Raw genomic sequence first — 19781 nt, 5'->3', positions numbered from 1 at the left:
TTTTTGGCTGAACCACATCTCATAAATCTCCTTCACTCCCTTTTGTCTTTGGTAAGCCGTACCTTCTACCTCTGTTGCCCATCTAGACTTCTGAACCACCCCAGCTACAATGCAGCCTTCCTAAGAACATCTCTCAAAAATAGATGTGACAAACTGTTGTAGCACTGTCGACATAAAACCGTGTATTTCATAAGTATGACATTGCCATCGGGAGAGCTTAAGCCTTTGGAAGTCGTGTGGATTATGTGTTTTTCATTTTTAGGTCCTCAGCACCTGGCACGGGACCCGCTCAGCACCGAGTACAACTAAATGATTACTGGGTAAATAGATGAATGAAAGAATGAATGAATGAGATGGCTAAAGAAAAGAGGATTTTCTGACCTGCAAAATTAAAGAATTCTGAATTAGTGAGGAATTAGGACTTGTTACTGCATTCCTAAAAAACTCCTCATTTATATGAAATTTTGCAAACCAGGGACCTTGGAACTAGAACTATCACACACGTATGTTCTGTTTGACCCTTGCAATTCTTTTGCCTGAAAAGGAATTGAATTTAGTTGTCCGTGTTGGAAGCTACTGATTCTCCATGCAGGTCTGTGTTTCTGGTTTCTCTTGAACTGCTTAAAGGTCTTGCAACACCGGGCCTGCCAACATCTAGATCTGTAGAGCCACCTGTCTGTATTCGATGAAGCTGAAGGTCTTCACGTCAACACAGACCCCACCATCCTGCTAAGAGGAGACCAAGGGTCAGAAGTCACCTGTTATCATGCTTCTACTATATAACTGACTTGCTTCATTCATTTTGGGGATCTGCCTGGACAAAGAAAGTATTTGAGTTCTTAATCCCTCATTTACAACATATCCCAGTGCACAGGAAACACCTGGGAAGTCTTACCATCTTTACGTTCTGACACAGTAGGTCTGGAGAGGGCCCTAGACCCTGCATTTCTAAGTGGCTCCCAGCTTATGCCAACGCTACCACAGGTTGAGTAAGAAGGCCACAGCCAACAGTTTTGTATGAACTGAGGGATGGATAGTTTTCAAATATTTATCTACTCACAACTGAAATTAACTATATTCAAAATGTCCTAATCAATTAAGCTGTATTACAGTCATATAATTACATAATTTACCACAGATCTTTTTAATTAAGTAACTGCTAGTGTGCCTGACCTGTTGCTAGATGTTAGGGATACAAAGGTGAAAAAAAGACATCGCCCCTGCCCTTGGAGACCACAGAGCAATGGGTGAGACAGATCTTAATGATTTCATCAGGAATATAGAGAAACAAACACAAAATAGTGTGTTAGGAAGTAAAAGATCAGAGGGCTGTGAGGGTTCAAAACAGCACTCTGACCTGGTCTGGAAGGATAAAGGAATCTCTTTCCCAGAGACTGAATCTAGAGGATAAGTGTCCTAGTAGGAAGAAGGGGTATAGAGAGTGAATACGGGGTTAATAGCTGAAAAGAGATTACTCACAGGCTGAAGGGAAGAGAGGGAGAAAATTCAGAGTGCATGAGCACAGTGAGTTGGAGAACATCAGGAACTGAGGCTAGGCAACTCCACTCAGGATGGGAAAGAGGAAGCCCTTCCAAATGCTTGTTAAGTGAGTGAAGACTATTCAATATGGGTTTGTCTCATTTCCCGTGAAGACTTCCAGCTGCTGGGGGCTAGGGCCCATCATACTCTAGCCACCGTGCACCAAACACTAGCTGATCAACTTCACTGCTCATGAGTCTATGCCTTGTACAAAACGGGCAGTGCTCCAAGTTTTCCCTTTCTGAGGGCAGTTGTGCTATGAGGAAACACCTGCTCTCAGTGACAGGCAGAAACACGCTACTCCTACCCCTATGTCCTAAAGAGTTCATCTACATTAGCCTAAAATATTTTTTAAAATTCCAAAACATCAGTAGTTTAAATATGTAGTATTAGAATTTAAAGGTGCAGCATCTATTTTTGCCCTAAGGTTTTAAAAATTTGCCCATGCCAGGGGCACCTGGGGGGCTCAAGTGGTTGAGCATCACTCAGGCTCTTGGTTTTGGCTCCGGTCATGATCTTGGGGGTCTTAGGATCGAGCCCCACATGGGGCTCCACACTCACCTTGGGGTCTGCTAGAGATTCTTTCCTCCTCCCTCTCCCTTTTCCTCTGTTTCTCCCCCTCCCCATGCTCTCACAGGCTCACTTGCACTCTCTCTCTCTTTGAAATAAATAAAATCTTTAAAAGAAAAAAAAATTGCCCATGCCAGGGCTGCCTGGCTGGCTCAGTCAGTAGAGTGTGTGTGACTCTTGATCTCAGAGTAGTAAGTTCGAGCCCCGACTCAAGCCTCTATTGGGTGCAGAGATTACTTAAAGTCTTAATTTTTTTTTGTTTTATTTTGCTTATGCCGTTAACTCCCTGTGTGACTTAGGGAACATCACTTTGTCTCTGAGCTTGGTTTCCTCATCTTTAAAATCTGGGCCCTAAGTAGATGAGTTCTAGTACCTCATCTAGTTGGATAACTTGGTGAGTCTGTGTAAGCACAGCTCTGTTCATTGATAAATGATGCTGTCTCAGACAAAAAGTTCGTTTTGGAATCGCCTTCATTTTTGGAATCTCCGGAAGCACAGCTGAGGTAGAAGTTGTGCCTCCAGTGATGGTAAAAATGAACTCTCCATAGACTCCTCCCTGGAATCCTTAGTATCAGTTTTTAACAGCGACACTTGCCCCTTGCATGAGCTTTTATAAACACTATTAAATTTCACAACATCCCTTCGTGTGTTCCCTCGGTATCATCATAAACTCAGTTGGAATCTGATAAACCCAGAGAAAACTTGCTATTAAGCGCTGATCATTAATGTCATTATACTGGAGTGAAAGTACCAGTAAGTCTGATAACCACTCTAATACCAGGAAGAAAACAAGAATCTTCTGCTCTGATCTTTGTAATGAGTCTTTTGAGATCTGGTTGAACATTTCCAAATTATACTATTTTTACTCTTGGTCTTTTCTCTTTCATCCCAGGAGGCATAGACTTGGGACAGTTAGAATCCCTCCCTCTAAAGACCACTTTCTAAAGGGCAGCTTAATAGAATTTTTTTTTTCTCATCTACTCTGTGTTCAGCCTGTTTTGAAAACAAGTACTACATCTCTGTGTTTATCCACATTTTTCATCTAGAGTTGCTTCTTTCTCACCTGGAAAACCACTTCCCTGAGAGAATTAACTACACCATTCACTTTTTGCATTGCACAGCTCCCAGGTTGTAACGAAAATGGAACAAGATCTATATTCCAACACCATTTTTGGACTCAAATTCCAGAAACTGAAATTGGAATTGACAATGAAGCATATTTGTTCTCTGTCTTTCCTCTATCCTTCAAGGACACCATTAGTTCCTTGGTACTACAGGCAAAACATCGCTTTCAATTGAGTCAATATCATACTAACACTAATACAATCATAAACTGAATGTCTCTTTCTTCACAGAAGACATTGGTGGGGGAGTATTTTTCTCCCCCTGTTCTTTCTTTTCTATAGAATATAAGGGCTATTAGCTCTTTTATCCCAATGGGACATATAATAGAAAATAAACAGCTCTGTATTAAGATTCAGCCTGGTAAATATTTTTTTCAGTTCCTGTTCTGCTTTAGTCTCATCCCAGCTGTTCCTAATTTGCAACCAGTTATCCGAAGTTGCAAGAAACCTATCCCAGAACCCAGGAGTGTGTCAACAGTTGTCAGTCGGTGTATTACAAAAATTTGGAAAAGTGTTTCTTAAGAGGAGGAACAGGCACAAATGTGATGGGGCCAATCTGTGCTCCCCTGGACCTCCAGAGAACCCCTACCAGACCCCACTCTGCTCTCCCCTAACACTACACTCCCAGGAGCATCTTTGAGAATGTAAGGAGGGGAGGTTGAAGAGGGAGAAGTTGTGTGAATGATTACTCGGCAGATGAGCTGAGGGCCATCTGACTATAAGACTCAGGAAAGTAAGAATCCCTGTCAAATCCCTCAGGAATGGTTGGGATCTAAGACCAAGCTGCAGTAGGCACTGCAGGATCAAAGAGCTGGGGCAAGATGGTGGGTAGGCAGCGGGTGTGCTAACAGTTTAAAGGTATATGACAGACATGGTGAGAGTGTTAGGAAGGACTCACATCATTCACAAACTGTAGTGTGAAACAATGTATGAAAAGATGGAGGAATGGGGTCCAACTATAAGGAGGTGGGGCAAACAGGCTACATACAGGAGGCAGCCCTCCACTTAAAATCTCCTCTCTGGTTAATCTGTCTTCTTTTACTCCTTGCTAAGTTCCTGACAGAACCACATCCTAACAACCATGGTAATTTTTATTTAAACTTCAAACCATAATAGGTGTAGTATTTACTAAGTGTAGAAGCCCATAGAAAACCCCTATGTTATGTTATGTTATGTTATTATGTTATGTTAGTAGGTTTCAGCCATTCCAAAGACTGAGATATTTTGAAAATTAAGATAAAAATGCTTACATTACTACCAAATTTGTCTAATATTTTTATCACGTGGAATTTGATAAATGTTAAATAGTCATTGAAACACTGAAGCATAAAATATATTCTCAGGCATATGAGGCCTCAGAGTATTTGCCAAATAAGGACTGCCTTAAAAAACCTTCTTGGGAAAAAAAAAAAAAAAAAAAAAAACCTTCTTGGTTCAAAGACTCAAATAAGAAAAAAACAAATGCAAGAAGATATGGCAAGAAATACAGGAAGGTAGGGTAATAAAACACTTTGGGTAAGAATGGTGTCGCCATGAAAGAAAATCTAGAATACGATACATCAACATGATGAGAGTCATGGAAGGGGCCAAGTGGACTTGTCTTCCTAGAAGATTTAGATACTGATAGGGGTATATGAACATCAATGTGGACCCCAGGCTAAAGGCAATCATAACAAAATAAAATGAATGACCTTTAGGGGTGCCTGGGTGGCTCAGCTGGTTAAGCAACTGCCTTTGGCTCAGGTCATGATCTCAGGGTCCTGGGATCAAGCCCCGCATCAGGCTCCCTGCTCAGCGGGAAGCCTGCTTCTCCCTCTCCCACCCCCTGCTTGTGTTCCTTCTCTCTCTGTGTCTCTCTCTGTCAAATAAATAAATAAATTCTTTAAAAAAAATGAATGAATCACTTTTAAACTAGTGAACTAAAGCCATATCTCTTGGGTGGAAAACTAGAAAGAAGAGATAAGAAATTAGAGTAATGGAAAACATATGGTCGAGAAAAGATACACACACAAGACATAAAAACTGAAAATAAAAGGAGGAAAAGATTTACCTATCCAATATGAGCCAATATAAAACTGGAATAGTAATGTTATTATCTTTAAAAATGGACCTTAAGAAAAAAAAAATTATAAGGGACGAGAAAAGACATTATATACTAGTAAAAAAAAGTCAATGAACAGGAAGATATGACCATCATAAACATATATCCTTTTTAAAAAATATATTTATTTATTTGAGAGAGGGGGGAGGGGCAGAGGGAGAGAGAGAATCTCAAGCAGACTCCCCGCTGAGCACAGAGCCCAAACATGGGTTTGATTCCACAACCCCAAGATCATGACCTGAGCCAAAATCAAAAGCCAGACGCTTAACAAACTAAGCCACCCAGGGGCCCCAAACATATATTCTTAGTAATACAAAGTATTGAGATTAGTGGTTGACCTCTAATTCTTTGAGAGCAAAGGAGAGGTCTTATACTTCATCTTAATGCCTCAACAGAACTAAGATAGTGTTTTAACCAACCTGAGGAGGGTTCCAACCCCACAGTCATTTCTTCCGCAAAAGATTTCTATTTGATTCACAGAACATATGGAACATATGGCTTATTGAGGGCAAACGGGTATTATTATTTCATGGCTGTAAATGAAATGTCTGAGTTGTATCAAATCAGTCACACATGGGTTAACTTCAACAAATTTAAAAATCTGAAAAAATGTTATGCTCATTTTAGTGAAAGGAGTAAAACAGTGGTTATATTAAGCAAGATGAAACCACATAGGAACATTCTGTCCTGAAGTTTCAAAATAAAAGACTCCTTCACTATGTAAATACCACATGGTATAAATGGCTTTTGTTACACTGAATAAGTAAAAGGATAACAAAATAAAGCAATGAGACAAGCAAGTAGGCTGAACTATATAAAACTGATAAAATTTATGCTTTTGTAGGTCAAGAACCATTGACTAACTTGAATAATAACTGTTGAATAATGGTGATTTCATGTGGATTAACCTCATACAAAAGACATTTTAAAAAATAAGTTATAGCATTAAAGGATGTTTAGATAAACAACTGTGCTCAAAGGTAAACATATGTATGTTTATAAACACATACATATACACATATATATAAACACACACGTTTATATACACATACATATATAGAGAGAGACTCAATTTACAAGGACTCAATTTACATAGATGAATGCCTCCATCAGGGTTTTTATTATATTTCTGGGCCAACAGATGCCTCCTTCTACAGACCATCGCCCTCAACTGAGGAGAGCATCCTGAACTGAGTTTCTTGATGCTCTCCCACATCATGGCCCACAACCAAAGACTGACCGACAGGGCTATCAAAAGTCAGCACCTTTTCCTCAAGGGTGGATAACTTTGCAACTTACACTCCCTTCTCCCCTGTGAATTAGGACAAGGCTGACTGCTACCTGGGAACACATTTGCTCTGCTCTCAGCCCTTTTCTTTTTTTTTTTTTTTAGATTTTATTTATTTATTTGAGAGAGAGAATGAGAGAGAGAGAGAGAGCATGAGAGGGGGAGGGTCAGAGGGAGAAGCAGACTCCCCGCCGAGCAGGGAGCCTGATGCGGGACTCGATCCCGGGACTCCAGGATCATGACCTGAGCCGAAGGCAGTCGCCTAACCAACTGAGCCACCCAGGCGCCCCTCTCAGCCCTTTTCAATTAGTGTTCATTCCTCTCATAGAAAGTTTTTCTGAAGAGCACGCCCTCAATAAATCACAAACACCTGAACCCTTGTCTCAGGCTCTGCTTCCAAAGAACCTGATCTAGATACCATGCACTAGGGAAGGGACGGGGGAGGCTGAGTGCTGTGAAATACAAGCTCATGGGGCACCTGGGTGGCTCAGTCAGTTAAGCGGCTGCCTTCGGCTCAGGTCATGATCCCAGGGTCCTGAGATCAAGCCCTGCATCGGGCTCCCTGCTCCCTCTGCCTGCCTCTCTTCCTACTTGTTCTATCTCTCTGTCAAATAAATAAATAAAATCTTTAAAAAAAGAAATACAAGCTCATTTTTCCTTTGTGCCTCCCCCTAAACAAGGTGCAAACTGATGGCCGTTTATTTTCTTTATGCCTATAAAAACACAAGCATGGGCAATAAATTCTAAGGGGCCAGAATGTTATTTTACAAGAGCTTTAAAAATCATCGTTCTCCAAGTATACTTTTCTTCACTAAAAAATGCCATGCACCCTACCTCCTACTGCACATTTCTTTCCAATTAGCAAATTCGTAATTTTGCAAATGATCTTATTAAAAGTGTTATAATGAAAAATTTCAGCTAGGTGACAACAAATGAGCTCAGGGACAGGCATATAAAAACTGATTGTTCTCGGTTTCCTGGAAGAAATCTAAAAGTCAACTGTTTGTGATTACATTAAGTACATTTTAAGAATGCTGACTGGCAATTAGATAACCTGAACCATGGCTGGTTTCAAATGCCAGCCTGTCATTAAGGCATCTATTGTGTTGAAATGTTCTTTTTGCCCTCTAGTGGAGAACCCAACAGAATATGATTGATACTTCAGTTTTCAGAATTGCTTCTCTTAAAAATATCTACTCACCGGCATTCATTTTTTAATGTCAAAAGCCCAATTAATTTGCATTTACCCATTTTGAACAGAATGTCCTTTATGAACATATTATACAAATCATCCATTCTGAAAACAATTTGGCATAGGTAAACAGTGCCCCTGTTTTGGTTTCCCGAAAAATCCAAAAACATGAAAAACCAATTCTGAGTTGGCTTTTTCTCCTATTCCACCCACCTCAAAGGTTCTCTATTCTACAGTACCCGAACAGTTATCTAATTCCCATGAACTCCCAAAGTTGTCAGAAGAGTTTCAGAATTGAGAGCCAGGTGGTTTATCTCTGTGATGATAGAAAATAAATTACCTTGGTTTATTCACACAGAAGGATTTCTAATTATGTCGATGGAACAAAAACAGTTATTATTAATGAAGAGGAGAAAAGGAAGTTTTGAGTCCAAAATCCAAGATGACTTCTTTCAGTAAATGTGGCTGCCAGTCTGTCAAAGTGTTAGACGTACAGTGGTTCTCTTAACCACTAACCTTTGGAACCGTGGCTGCAGAAAATGGCTGCAGCCTGGGGTTGCAAGGTGAGGAGCACTGAGGACTTCATGATAAACCCAGGCTCTTCCCGTAACTCACAACCGTGCTCTTGGGTGTGTCACTTTGCATCGTCAGTCTCCGGTTTCCTCATCTGTCAACTGAAGGAAGTCGGATGACCTCAGCGAGGTTAGTTCCAGTCCTGGCCTATAAGGCATTGTTGCTGGACCAGACACAAGTCTGTAATTCCAGGATGGTGGCGGTTGGCGAAGGTGGTGATGCTATTTCTTTGATTTTAAGCACCAGCTTTGAAGCTAGTTTGCTGGAATCACGGACAAATTATTTACACTCTCTGAGCCTCAGTTTCTTTGTATGTGAAATAAAGAGATTAAAACCTACTTTCTGACTGTTTTGAAATGTAAATGAAATGCTGTCTGTGAAGTGAGTGGCATGTTACTTGCGACAACACGGTTGGATCTAGAGGGTATAATTCTAAGTGAAATTAGTTGGAGAAAGATAAATACCATATGAATTCACTCATATGTGGAATTTAAGACACAAAACAAAGAAAAAAACGAGACAAACAAAAAACCCAGACTCTCAAAATTAGAGAACTGGTGGTCGCTGGAGGGGAGGTTGGTGGGGGATGGGTGAAACAGGTGAAGGGGATTAAGAGTCCACTTAACCATGAGGAGCACCAAGCAGTGTATAGAGTTGTTGAATCACTATAGTGCACACCCAAAACTAATACAACACTGTATGCTAATCATACCAGAATTTAAAATATACATTTTAAAACATTAAATTTAAAAAGTAATAAAATAAAAATAAACTGGAATGTTTGCCGACTTTTTCCAAATATGAATTTCTTTCTTACAAAATGTCTGTGACCCCTCAACTCACACCCTGCTTTCTTCTCACAAATCCTGCTAACCCAGGGCCCCCAGGGATGCAAAGCTGTCTGGCAGTCTTACTTCTTGCTAACTTCAAATGGTAGTTCCCGGTCCCACTTGCTTCTTCAATACTCTGGCCTGCTTGCCTGCTTTCATTTGCTCCTGCTTGTCCTGTCCCTTTTCTTTCCCACCTGACAAGCTTCCTGCTGCTACTCCCTCTCACTGGAGTGGACAGCAGGCCCCCAAATAGCTTCTTTTCAGACCTCGGCTCAGACATCATGGCCTCATGAAGTCCTTCCTGATTCATCAGATACATCAGGACTTCTATAACTCATAACTACTCAGTTGTCTTCTACATGGCAGTTGCCACAATTATCATTAAGTAATGGATTTTTTTTGCATATTTAATTTCTGCTTTTCCCAAGTAGAGAAGAATATAGCTGGCCAAGGCCCCTTACATTTCCCTGTACCTGATTTCAGAGGAAGGCCAGCAGAGACACCTAAGGGATACTTAGTAAATCTTTGTGAAATAAATACATTTGTTAAATATATCAACTTCCGGGCTCCAGGGTTCCAAGACTTCATGTTGGAATAAAAAGTTGCAAAGTCTATGCTTCTTGTTACTGGTAGGGAATTGGGCCGTTAGTTAGACAAGGGTTTTGTAACCTTGAACCAAACTACTTAACTTGGTGTTCATTTTCTCATTTTGAAGCTATGTGCAATTGTAAACTGCTTATCTCAAAGGAGTGTTGCTTTATTCTTGAAATACATCTGTAAAAGAGTTTTCACATCTTTAGATCCAAATATTTACAGCTTACATTAGAAAAACAATTTTTTTAAATTTCAAAGCCCTCTCAGCCTTTGAACCAGTAGGTGAAGTTTAGAATACTTTATATTTTCCCTTCTCCAGCTAAATCACAATCTGCCATAACTTCTGTTGATTAATCTCTGTTAAAATATCAGAAGAAACCTCAAAAAGAAAAAAAATTCTCCTTTCAGATGAGCTAACCCACGTTGGAAACACGCCTATAATATTAAAAAGTTAATTCATTTATTGCATTTCTGTAGATTCAGAGAGTCGATTTTCTGAGTAGCCATGCAATGATACTACCAGTTAAGATATTCCCAATAATGGAAATAATACAAACTTTACAAATAGACTAAATTTGAAAATAAATAAGGAGGAGAACAAATGGAGAAAAACAAAGTGAGAAAAGCCAACCTTTATAGGGTGAGCTCTCCAAAAGCCTTAAAGGATGTATGCTCATGACCTAGGAATAGGCTAAAGCCAGTTTATGGTGGAAACCTTCCTACCTACTGATCCTGGATATACTTTCTTCTGTCTTCCTAGCTCATTCATATAGTACCTCACCACCAGGAAACCTCATCAGAGGTTCCAGAGTCCATTGCCAACCCCCAATACTCCATGATGTGAAAACAAAAGACAATAGAGCTCAAATCTCCCAGTGAGTTCACTATTACATTTAGGGGTTCCACCCTCCCCATTCCCTAAACTGTGTATTTCTCATTCATCATACATATGGCTAAAATGGTCCCCACACTATTCTAACAGACGTCTTGTCCTTGGCTTATTATAAGTGGAGTGACCCTTTACCTAGAAAACACAAATAATGGATGGAATTGGACTGAAAATATCTCCATTGTGCTCACTTCCCTCTCACTTTGTCATTGCAGACAAGTTATATTTCCTCTTTATTCTTAATCTATAATCTCAGGAGCAGCTGCTTGCAAAAGAGGCTCATAAAAACCCCTCAGTAAATACTCTGTTGACGTATTGTAAAGATAAGATACATTTCAAGTTAAATGTTTCAGCTTCCTTAGCAAAAACATAATTCTAATATAAAGGATTGGTATGTTCTAAAATCTCATTTTATGAAAAAGGCACTTTAATTTCTTAAAAAGTAAATCATAAGAAAGTACATGTTGGCAGCTTCGGTACTTTTTCAAAGAGAAATGACTTAATAATCGAAGTAGTGTACTGGAAAAAAAATGTACTTTCTGATTCAATAAGTCCATGAATGCTGGATATATAAACACTCAGACCAATTGTAAATGTTACAAGCACATGGGAATAATTTTAATTAAGAACTCAACCTAACATTTTATGACTTTTTTTTAATTAAGGGGAAAAAAAAACAAAAAACCTGTGACCTAAGATACTATATATACCATTTAATACTTGTGTTTCCCTTTACTTGAAAAAGTTTTATATGAGAAATCACCAAATATAATCAAGTACTTTTTAATGTCAGTATAATTTTTCTTTGTTAATTTATTTTTCATAATGAAGTTTATTTTCTTGCTAAATCATTACAGAATTTAAAAGACAAAAGAGGAAACATTTGCTACCAATGAGAAAGCTTTGAAGAGGTAAAAACTTTAAGATCTTATTTATTTAGGAGAGAGAGAGAGAGAGTGCACAAGTGGGCAGAGGGGCAGAGGGAAAGGGAGAAACAGACATTGGGCTGAGCAGGGAGCCTAAGCCTATGATGGGAGGTGGGGGGAAGGCTTGACCCCAGGAACTCAGGGCTGGATCCCAGGACCCTGGGATCATGACCTGAGCCAAAGGCAGATGCTCAACGGACTGAGCCACCCAGGGGCCCCGAGGAGGTAAAAACTTTTAAGATCATCCAGTCCAGTGAAGTTATGAGTTGAGGAGTTTTAAGTGAGTCTCAGGAATCTGCATTTTTCTAAAGCTCCCCATGTAATTCTCATGAAATGAGCCCAGTTTTGGTCCTAAAGTAAAAGTTTTAGAACCAAGTGCAATATCCTACTATTCCAGAGGAAAAATAAATCCACGGAAAAAGAGTGAAGTGTGTGTTAACAAAATCACTTCTGTAAATGAAATTATATGTACACAAAATAATAATGCAACATTTGGAAGAAAATATTCAAACAGATGAAAAAATAGTATAGTTGACTATGGGGAGAAAGGAAAGGGGAGTGAGAAATCAGAGGTAAAGCAAATACATATGTGAATAAATTTGAAAGCATGAAAGGAATGAATACGTTGTAATAAAAGGAACAAAGCCATTTCAGATGAGATTAAGGTTCTCCTAGTTATATCTATGGACTGCTTCTTCACTCCAGCACCAAAATTCTACAAACAGATAGCATGCTGAAAAATATAGAAAACTGGGTACTTAAGTTGGAACATGAAAGTTCCACTCGATCTTGGTAAAAAGCCTATGATAGAGATTCTACTTTTTTTAACATTTTTTTTTTTTTAATTTCCTTAAGTAATCTCTGCACCCAAGTGGGGCTTGAACTCAGGACCTGGTGATCAACAGCTTCATGCTCGACCCACTGAGCCAGCCAGGCACACCTAAAGATTCAATTTTTATTGCTATTTTATAAATAAGGAAACTAAAGCAAGAGTTTGGGTTACTTTTCTAAACATGGACATAAAAGAATTTATTCAACAAAATTAATTCAGCAATAGAGGCTGTGGATGAACCTTTGTTGCATTTCACTATGGGTAAAGCAACTATAAGTCTACTTCACTGATCAAACTGGACACTTTAATAAGGACAAGGGGCACGGAAATAATTGAAATCATATAATATTAAAATATGTATTACCAAGTGGTTTGTTAACACTGGTAGATCTATAAAATATTTGTTTTCAAAAAACTATTTTTAAAAGTAAATTTTTTTCCCCAAAACAGTGGAAAAACACATATGGATACACTTTTACAAAAATGTCCAGGACAGATCAGAACTCAGGTCGTCTTACACAGGGAATATACGTTTTCCTCTCTCCATGAAAGTCCTACTAAAGTCTTGCCCTGACCTCTAGTCCTCCTGATCACAGCCTGGGATCTGCAAATGGGAGTGATCAGGGCTGGAGGGGTTCCAGGCAGGAAGAATGGAGGTGGGAGATAAATAATTAACTCTCTCCTGCTCGTGGGTGAAAGCTATTTTTCAAAGGTCTACTCCAGAGATAATACTTAAATTGAACATGTTAGAAAAAGCTAGGTAGCCCCAATGCTTGCGTAGAAAATATACAGTAGAATTTAATGGCAGCGGAGCCAATGGGAGGATTCCTATGTAAAGAAACCGGCCACACTTATCTCTTGGATGAGACAGGAGCAGACTAGAAATACAAGAACATGGTAAATGGCTGCAAACAAGGCACAAGGATAATGCATTTTAGAAACCGAAAGTGAAATAAAAATGGCACCGTCACAAACAAGGCCTCCGAATAATGTAATTTTTTGAAAACTGAAAGAGAAGATGTCCTCAGAATGGCTGTCAGTGTTCTCCTGGGGATTCAAAGCAGTCTCTCTGTCTATAAAGATGCTATTCTTACGCATACAACCTCGCAAGCTTTCACTGTAAATAGAGCCTTCTGAGTAGGAAATCCCAGCCTTGCTCCCGCCAGCACATCAGAAGTCAGCCCCGTCTGTGAAGGCTTACTTCTCCCTCCTCTTGGCCCTATTCATAGGCCTGGTGTGGGTTTTCTTGTTTGTTGCTGGTGCAAATCAGGCGGAATAGAGACTCGGGGGAGAAAACAGTAGAGAGAACATCCTGTCCACCTGGCCTGTGGTTGTGCTAAATACAAGGTAGAAAATGTAGCTGGGATAAGAAAAGAGGAAAAAGTACAGAAAGCTGAATGCTTCAGTGGGAAAATGAAAGTAAGCCAGAAGAACTGGAATTTGGGTTTGACTTAAAAAGACAGCTGTGCCTCAGAGATGATGGGAGTACGAGACAGAAGAAATGAGGCAGAGGATGCAGGAAAGAAAAAAAGGTTATGGAGGGAGATCAACTTTCACTTCTGCACGTTACATGCAGGTTTGTCTCCTTACCTGTGGCCAGGACAGTAAGTAGTTGAGACTCCTGTGGCAACATCTAAGTGGTGCTTAGGAAAAGGAATCTTTCCAAATGAACTGAATTCTCAAAAACAGAGGGTGGATCCACTAGTCTTTGACCTAGACACTGACAGGTATGTTGTGCATGGTACTTTATTAACTTTGAAGATAAACATTTCTATATGAATTACAAAATGGGGGGGGGATTGGTAAAATTGATGTGGGAAACAAAGGCAGAAGAAAAATTATTTAATTTCCTTACTACTTAGAGCCCATTGACAAGTCCTTGAAACAGGCAAAGTGACATTCCTCTGGGAACTCAGCTGTCTCCATGTTAATGCTGTGCTAAGGGCAAAAGACAATCCTAGCCTGACCCCCAGAATCCTGAGAGTCTACTTTAACATGTAAAAATTCCTTTGGAAACTTCCTTTATCTCTACCCCACCCAAGATACATGTTGGCAATCATCCCCCAAGCATATGGCCCACTGATATACATCTGAAGGGTCTCATGACTAAAGTTTTATTAGACGGTAATAAATGATATTTTCCTAACAATAGCTAGCCCTCTCAAGGTCCTGGAAACCTTGCTTCCAAAAGTCCTTAGAGACTTACACTATCTCTAACCCCTTCCTGATTTGAAAGTATATAATGTACCACTCCTCATGACCCCCAGTGCAGTTCTTTTCTGCTCATGCGTTCTGTCTCTGTGCTTTAAGAAAACCACTTTTTGCACCAAAGGCATCTCAAGAATTCTTTCTTGGCCATCGGCTTCAAACCCTAACATCTTTCTTACATCAAAATGACTCCAGATGAGACACAATTTTAAAATCGTAACCCCCCACAATACACACACACACCCACACCCAGACTTGTAATTCCTCTGTACCCTTTATTGTTTCAGGCATTATACATGGCCCAGGGCATAATATGTCCAAAATAAAAAAAATTCTCCTGTGCTCTGCTAGCCCAAGTTTTGATTTGCAGGATCCTGAACCTCAAATCTAGATCATAAACATAGAAGTTGTGAATAGATATAATACAAATTACTGTCCTGCCTATGTCATCTCAGGCCTTGACATTTAACTACCAGCCTGTGAATTTCACAAGTCTCCTCTTTGCCTGAGGGCTCTTTCTGGGAATGAATGTTCCTCTCCCCCAAGCACAGCCCTCAAATAAAGGCTAGCAGGATTCCCCGCCCCCCACCTCAAATTGCCGAACTCTGACTTGTCCGCATTGACTCCTAGAATTCCCCAGTAAACTCAAGCTCTAATTTCCCACCTGGTGACTTGCCCTTTATTAGATACCTTCTCCAGTTCCCCACTTCCTTCACTGGTGTTTTCTGGAACCACCTCCCAAATTAACTACTTGTATATGAATCCTCTTCTCAGCGAAACCAAAACAAAGGTACAATTGATTCTCCTTATTTACAGTAGTTATGTTCTATAAAGTCACTGCAAACATGGAGTTAGCAAGTCCTGAACCATTGCTCCGAGATGAAATATAAGATTAAGTTCCTGCGAGTCCGATTACTTTTTCATCAATTAATCACAGTCTTGTTAGATGTGTCTTTCTGTTTAAAGACATCTTATTTAATATATATCATTAGTTCATTAACATTGAAGCTACCGGCCAACAGCCCTGTAACTCATGCCAAAAGGAAGCTTACCTGACATGTATATTTTCTCTGTGAGGCACATTGTAGCCCTCTTGTGTTTAGAGCACCAGACAGAACTTCAGCACTATGCCTGAAAGGCCATTTTGAATAGTGAAACCCCCAAGATAAAACACAAATACACAAAACATGTGGTACTCAATGGACCATGACAAGAATGATTGCTTACAGCATGAGAGTTCAAACAAGAAGGCAGAAAATCACCTTGTTCACCTCAGCTGGGAACACGTGCACAGGCCAATCACATTTCACTGTTTCTCACATGTCCGCAAATGACCACAAAAGGGCAGTGAGTATTGATTTCAGGGTTACAAATACATTTTAGTGGGTAGGCACATTCATAAGGATGGACTCCCAGAGTTTTCTACAAATAGGGGGGCAGGAAAAGAAGCGTGGTGAAGGATATGTAGAGGATCTAAGTTGATGGTTTTGAGAGGGCCTCACAAAAATTGATCTGCTCCCAGCATGGAGGTAACTGTGTTTTCCCATAGAGGCTTGAGGGGCTCAGAAGTAGCTAACCTAGAGTCAATCAAGGCATGCCATGCAGAGGAAGAAAGAAGGATGCAGCAGGGTATTATAGGACTGATGGTCATACACGAGATAGGACTGAGGATACCCTGGTGGATACCAGAGCCCACATATGGCAAAGAAAGATCAGATGTCTACTGCCTCCCCATCCCTACCCCCCTATGTTGCTATGCTGAAGCATTCCACGAGCTCACTGGAAACTGCATGCAACCCCAGAAAAAAGGGAGATTCTCAACTGACTAAAACTGGATTCAGTGTACTGATAAATCCATAGATTGACTCTATTTCATTTCTACTTAAGATGGAAATAATCTCAAATATTCAAGCATTTTGGGCTCCTAGTGAATAGCCTGGGTCATTTTAGGATTTGGTCATCATGAACACATATTTATTGCTATGCTTACAATGTGAAAAATATCATATTAAGCACGTCACACCCTACATGGACACTAGGATAATCACAACAAACACATACAAGATGACCTGTAATATGTATGAGATACCTCGGCACAGGAGAAAAACATCACTTTGAATGTTGATGAGTGGGAAAACTTCACAGAGGAGCAGGGATAATTTGACTAGGTCATAAAGGATGAGAATGGTTTGCTTTGCATAAGGAAGGTGGAAAGAAGGAAGGTATTTTATATGAGGAGAATGCATGAGCAAGTTAAACAGTAAAAAATTCCCCAGGCATGCCTGGAGGAAAATAAGTCGTTTGGTTTAAGTAAAGTAGAATAATAATAAAGAATAGTGAGAGATAACAACATGACAGGCATAACAAAGGAAGAATCCACTCAATTTGATGAATGACTAGCTATGAGGACAAAGCAGAAAAAGCATAATTGCTGAATCAAGTTTGAGTTTGAGGACTGAGAACTGTGGTATTAATGACAGAAGTAGGAAAGCCAGAACAGAACTAGTTGGAGGCAAAATGAATGACGAGTTTGAGGTGACAATATGATATCCTAGGGGAACTGACAAGTGAGCAGCTAAAGATATAAAACTAGATCTCAGAGGAGAAACAGAATTGGAAATGTGGATTTGAGAATTATCAGTACTAAGGTAATCACAAAAGTCTGTGAGTGGGTGAGTATCTGACAGGAGGCCATTAGAGAGAAGAGGAAGAAGTGTCCAGAAAGAAAACAAAGAAGGAGCAGTCAGGGAGTCGGAAAGTACATATGATCCCAAGAGCAAGGTGAGGAGGAGATTCAAGAATGCATGATCAACTGTGTCAGTTGTTGCAAGGGATAAAAGAGACGGAGGACTGAGGAAATTCAGCTGAGTTTGCTGACAACCGGTTTACCTTGAGAGAGCAATCTCAATAGAGTGGTTGAGGCAAAAAGACAGAATGCTCTCAAGAATGGGTTAAAGCATGAGTTTATAGAGGGAGAATGGAGATAATGGCTATTGATCACTTTGAGAGAGACAAAGTCTTGAAATTACTAGGCTTGCAGCACTATCAAGGGAAAGGATAGAGACGAGTTCATTCCGTCTTTTTTTTTTTTTTTTTGAGGTTTCTGCAAAGAGGAGGGGTCCAACACAAAAAGGACAAGTGATTCAAAAGAATGCTGGGAATGGCACTCCAGAAAGACTTATTAATAATAAGATCTAACTCTTATATGGTTCCTGTAATGTTCCAGGCACTGTCCTACCTGCTTTTTACATATTACTACATCCTAATCTCGTAATACTCTAGTAGGGTGGGTACTATTGTCATCCTCCTTTTACAGGTGAATAAATGGAGGCATGCAGAGCCTAAATGACTTACCCAAAATCACCATCTGGAAGGAGTGGGGTCAAGAAATGAACTTAGACTGACTGTCTAGAGACATCATGCTTTTAACCATAGGGCTATATTACTTTGAAGGATTAAAGAAAGAAGTAACAGTAATAACTCCCTTCGTGAGACCTGAAGAAAAAAAGGATCTCCTGATTTATTACAAGATGGAAAGGAAAGTACCTGAGCATCATCACATATGATATGACATCATATGATAGAGCTCTATCTTGAAAGTAAGAGAAGAGGGTAGGGATTAAGGTAAAGATACAGGACACACAGAGTCTGATGAAGATTTAGAAGACAAGAACACACACTACAGATTCAACAGAAGAATAATAAAACCTGTTAAACATCTTCTATAGCCCCAGTTAATGAGGGACCATCAAAGATAGTTAAGTCAAGTTCAGTGTGGTTCTCTAGGGGGAATTATAGGAAGATTTGAATTTGGAGATGAGCCTAGTAGGTAAAGCTATAAACCATGTCTGGCAATGACGTTAGGGTATTGGAGAGAAGTTAATTTAGATGGCAGATTATGTTTTACAATTTCAGACAAGAAACTATTTCAAATAAAAAAAGACAAGTCTTGAAACCCGATATGCTACCAGCCCTATATTTATAACCCAAGGTTTGTAGACATAGATATCAAATTGGGTAATCTGTATATTTTAATGCGAGCAGTTTAAGTACAAGACTATTGAGTGTTCTGAATCTTCCATTAAGAAATATTATCTTACATTACTATTATTATTTCTGATATGAATGTTTCTTTATTCAGTATCAATAAATCTCAGACTCTGAAAGACAAAATATATTATGAAGATTGTGTAAACTGAAAATAGTTGTCCAACCTCAAATCACTTTTATATATTGTTCTTCATAACCTGACCAAGTACAGATTAAAATATGGATGAAATACTGACTCTATCCTTGAACCTCTGTGAATGCTGAATGGTTCTAGAAAGTACCACCAAAATTTCAAAAAATAAGCTACTTAATGTAATTGATATTTATAAAACAATTATAATCCTCTCATAGATGACAATTTATAAGAATATGGTTATGTTATTCTCAGAATCACTAACTTTATTTAATAGCTAAATGGATTTCATATATGTTGGCAAGGATTAAATCAGGAAGAATTTCAAATAACATAAAATCATTTAAAATGTTATACTTTCCCTGAAATGCTTCTTTTTTCTAATCCAAGAGTAAGAAACAAAAGTCATAAGACTGTCATCCTGAACTTTGCCCAGAAACATTCTGTTTACAGAAAATGGATATTTTAAAGGTTTAATTCAGGTTGATCAGTCATGATAGATGCTATTAAATATGAAAAATAAAATATTCTTCACATAATAATGTTCATTTTTTAGATGACTGTCTTTAGACTGAGTTTATGAGCATTTCCTCAAAAAAACATTTCAGGGCCCAAGGGATATTGTACAACCACATTCTAGAACATTTTGATTCTGGCCTTTACCGGTTTCCAAGTACAAAGGTGTATTCCATTAGATATAGAGAACTGGCAAAATAAATGTTTTTAAACTAGATTTTGAGTTAAAAAAATTAATTGCAGGTTGAGTTTAACTAATCAATTCTTTTGTGAAATTTTCAGAATCTGAGAGTCTGTAATAGCTAGGATGACCTTATGGTAATGCTCAGAAGAACAAAGGGCACTTGTAAGCCTTATGTGGTATTATTAACTGCCTGCTTCTAATAGAACATTTATGATTGCATTCCAAAGCCAAC

General features: G+C 39.1%; 1 protein-coding gene across 13 annotated transcripts in view; it reads right to left on the bottom strand.

Annotated features, from left to right (window-relative positions):
* Window positions 1-19781, bottom strand: part of MLIP (muscular LMNA interacting protein) — a 250825-nt gene that overhangs the window by 14247 nt on the left and 216797 nt on the right. The gene's annotated exons all lie outside the window — the stretch shown is intronic.

Source organism: Mirounga angustirostris, unplaced genomic scaffold (genome assembly GCF_029215605.1).
Source record: "Mirounga angustirostris isolate CCGP_5_RB_7025 unplaced genomic scaffold, mMirAng1.0.hap1 SCAF_8, whole genome shotgun sequence".
Lineage (NCBI taxonomy): Eukaryota > Metazoa > Chordata > Mammalia > Carnivora > Phocidae > Mirounga > Mirounga angustirostris.
This window is presented reverse-complemented; position numbering and strand designations above follow the sequence as displayed.